The sequence below is a fragment of the Neofelis nebulosa genome, chromosome 1 (genome assembly GCF_028018385.1).
Source record: "Neofelis nebulosa isolate mNeoNeb1 chromosome 1, mNeoNeb1.pri, whole genome shotgun sequence".
Classification (NCBI taxonomy): domain Eukaryota; kingdom Metazoa; phylum Chordata; class Mammalia; order Carnivora; family Felidae; genus Neofelis; species Neofelis nebulosa.
The window spans coordinates 211,992,072-211,996,313 of record NC_080782.1 but is presented as its reverse complement, the minus strand read 5'-3'; the positions used below and the strand labels follow the sequence as shown (position 1 = coordinate 211,996,313).

At 34.1% G+C, this 4,242-nt stretch overlaps 1 non-coding gene across 1 annotated transcript; it reads right to left on the bottom strand.

Annotated features, from left to right (window-relative positions):
- Positions 1-1,664: 1,664 nt before the first annotated feature.
- LOC131489811 (U6 spliceosomal RNA) lies at positions 1,665-1,767 on the bottom strand. The gene has a single exon (XR_009250762.1). It is a non-coding gene; the product is annotated as a U6 spliceosomal RNA (small nuclear RNA).
- Positions 1,768-4,242: the final 2,475 nt, after the last annotated feature.

The following is a 4,242-nucleotide window of genomic DNA, read 5'->3' as shown; positions in this document are numbered from 1 at the left end:
AGAGACAGAGCATGATTGGGGAAGGAGCAGAGAGCGAGGGAGATTCAGAATCTGAAGCCGGCTCCAGGCTCCTAGCTTGTCAGCCCAGAGCCTGGTGCGGGGCTCCAACCCACAAACCGCGAGATCATGACCTGAGCCAAAATCTGACGCTTGACCTATTGAGCTACCCAGGTGCACCTATTTCAATGAATTCTTTATGTGTTCAGTGAAGGGTTTAATCTCTCCAAATTCTATCCATTTGTCCTAACTACCAAACGCCCAAAATAATAATCATAACTATTTCCCCTACTTTACAGAATGATTTCAAAGATATTATTTCAGTTATTTCACAGGGTAACCAAAGGAGTTAAGTCGGGTATATATTATCAGCAAACCAGCATTGTATTTTAAAAAGTCAAGTTAGAAAGATCTTCTAAATAAAGAACAGAAAGGTGTGAACTAAAACCTAGTTTTTCTTACTCCAAATGCCGTATTGCTGCCATGACTACATTCTGCTATTATAAAAATGTAGTAGTTCTACGTAATTCAGCATGTATAAGATGAACTTTACTTAGGTTTGCATATTTAGGTAAGAGAGAAGTGAGTGATTATCACTCTAAATATGGCACCTTCTGACAGTCATGCTGATGTTCTATGAAGCAGTTCAAAAGACAGTCCTGTGTGTTTAATAAACATAGTTTTGGCTTTAGGATAGTTTTAGAATCATCTTACTATTTGTGAGAAAAAAATTAAAAGATGTTAACATGCCCAACTTCCTTTTTTTTAAATACAGAATTATAACATATTTTCGCTCTTGAGCCTAATGAGTAAGAAAAATGAAGTTGGTTGGGGGTGCATTTCTAGCAAAATGGCAAAAGATTCAGATACAAATTTCAAGTGTACCAGCAGATTAAACTGCAAAAACAGTTTGCATATAGACAAGAAATTTGAGCAATAACCCTGTGAGATTTCAGGAAAAAAAAGAAACTGGAAAAAAATATCACTGGCCAAAAAAAATAAAAAATAAAAAATTAGGAATTGCTAGAAGAAGAGAAGCAATACAGGCAAGAAAAGGAAAGAAAGTAAATGAACTGTAAGCATGGGAACAAAGTTGATGACCAATGTCTGGATCATCCAGTGAGGACTCATGGTAAACAATTAAAGAAGTTCAGTACCTAATTCTGGGCAAGATCTAATCCACCATCTCCATAAGGGAGAACTTATTTCTCCCACTTATCTTTCCTCCATAACTATCCTAATATCTACAGACTATGATGTTTCTCTTTTTATTAACTCCCCACTCCCCATGTCCTACCATGACTTTCAATACAGATGAGTTATTTACTTTTCAGTGTATTCCATGTGTGAATCACTCTCGTGTTTGTTGTTCAGCTTTAAATTAAGAAAGAATGATTACAATGTTACATTTTTATTTTAATTAATTTTTAATTTTCTTTTGTAAAAGAGTAAGGAGAATGGGGAACAAAGATTTAATATAATTGAACCTCTACAAACTATATTTTGCTCTAGTAAGTTTATTTGCCTATATTTATATACATATGTCATTTTCACAGTTTTTAAGTGTAAATTCCATACCATTAATTACATTCATAATGTTGTACAATCATCACCACTATTTCCAAAAATTATTACTATAACAAAAACTCTGAACCTAATAAACAATAAGTGATATGGAATACTTCATAAATTCACATGTTATTCTTTCACAGAGGCCAAGCTAAGCTTCTCTCTGTTGTTCTGATTTCTGTGTATGTGCTGCCGAAGCAAGTTCTTGAGTCATTTTTCTCCAAGTAGTTTCTATGTTAGAGCTTCAGGAAGCCCACCAAATAGAATGATTGCATCCTTTTGGAAATTAGTAGTAAGAAGAATTTAGTTGTTTAGCCACCTGTGGCTTGGCCTTGCTTCATGCTGAATTCTGAATTGCCAAAATTCTTCACTCATTTTTAGATTTCTAGGATTACATAGCACAAGCCTAAGATTTGAAAGTGATGTAAAGCACAAACTTAGAATTATACTTCCTCAGTCAACTGGGGTTTGGTGCTTTGATTGACGTCGTCATTGTCGTGGATGTGAGTTTATGTCTTCATCGTTTTTTTCACTAAGAATAATGAAGAAATAGAATATGCTGACTTTAGAGAGTTTTGTTTTTTGGGTTTTTGTTTTGTTTTGTTTTTTGATTTTTTTTTTTTACTTCAACTAGTATATGAAGTAGTACTGGTAAAGTAGGAATTTGAGAATGTCTACAAGGAAGTTTCAAAAATAAAGACATTTCTGTCTCAAAATTAAAAACCAGATATAATGGTAATAACAATACAAATACAAACATATAGGGGCACCTGGGTGGCTCAGTTGGTTGTGCGTGCGACTTCAGCTCTGGTCAAGATCTCACGGTTCATGGATTCCAGCCACATGTCAGGATTTGTGCTGACAGCTCAGAGCCTGGAACCTGCTTCCTATTCTGTGTCTCCCTCTCTCTCTGCCCCTCGCCTGCTTGTGCTCTGTCTCTGTCTCTCAAAAATATATAAACACTTAAAGTTAAAAGAAAAATCAAATACAAACATATAGTTAAAGAGAAAATGGCTATTAAATTCAGTCTATATATTTCTAATAAAAATGCCTTAGCCAGCCACCCCATGGATGATTCTTTGACTCTTTTATGAAGCAGCTCCATATCAAATAAGAAAAATAAGTTTGAAATACATAGACTAGATTATATGAAATGACTTAAAGCATAACTGTATTGATAGAAAAATATTTCTAAGTAAGTTAACCTGTAGATAACTGTAAGTACACTTTTGTAACTTCTAAGCAAAATACATCACAACAATCTCACTTAAAAATTCCTCTGAAAAATATCCTTGATTATTCTGGTTGTATTTATGTTAACCCAACACTACAAATTTTCTGAATATAAAATGTTGACATAAATTAATTAGGTATATTTTGTTATTTGAACCACAGAGGAAGATAGCTGCAGCACTGGACTATAAAAGGACTTACTTTATTTAATGACTTTTCCCCTTTTATCCACATAAACCATTCCATTCTCTTTCATTACTTTAGGCAGTTATGATTGAATTTTATATATTTTTATTTATATATATTCCTAAATAATTCATTGCTTGAATATTTATGTATGTATCATTTTCCTTCCTTTTTCACTCAGCTTAGTTCCTTAAAGTTGACATACATTAATATGTGTATATGGATGTATGTAATATAATTTATCTATCCATTTCTCAAGGGATAAGTACCTAAACTGCTTTTAAATCTTGGAAAATGTATACACACACATATGCACACAAGTGTGCATATATATGTGCATATATATACATACATGATAAACATCAATATATATCAAACATATAGGTAAAAATCAAAAAAGGTTGTTGAAAATAAATTTGAGGGAATTTATATGAAAGCTGCAAAGATAAAAATGAAAAATGTAAGAGACAAGATCTAAAGATCCAAAAGCTGAATTAATAGGGGGTTCTAGAAGAGCAAACAGAAAATATTGGGAGGAAAAAATGTTAAAGAAATAATAGAAAAAATATTCAGATACATAGAACATATATTTCAATGTGAAGGTTATTTTGAATAACCAAAATGAAAAAGAAAGCAAAACCTGAGAGTTCTCATGAAATCTTAAACATTAAGAATAAAGAGATCCTAAAGTTTCATTGTATATTATAAAAACAAAGTCATTGACAAAAGAGAAGATATAGATTTAAATCAGACTTTGTGTTGAGAAAGGCAATCTCCTTGTGCAAAGCCGGTACGTACTCTGGGCCTGGGGCTTGGAACACTTTCTTACCAGGAGAGAAAGAACTCACACAGCTGTTACTACCCAGTGTGGAAATATCTTTTCCTGTTTCAGACTAAAGGAATCCCTCTTTGTCTTTGCTTGAAACGTGTGACATGTGGCACCTGGCCAATCCCACTATTACATTTGTCGCCAGGGGGGAGGGCACAGTATCTTTCAGGGTAGGCAACTGTCCTTCATTGGACTCCAAGAGAGACCTGCTGACCTTGGGGGACCAGTGCCCACTATTGAAGTTGATCTTGTTCTGTCTCTTCTCCACATGAGTGAACATTGTTCCGTCCACTGCTTGACTGTATTTTGTTCTTCTTGCTGACTCTGATAAAGAGATGTAGTGGGCAAAAGTAATTAGAGTCCTCCCCTAGGATTGGCAATCAGTGAATAGTAATATACTCACCAATTTCCAGTAGCAACACTGGATG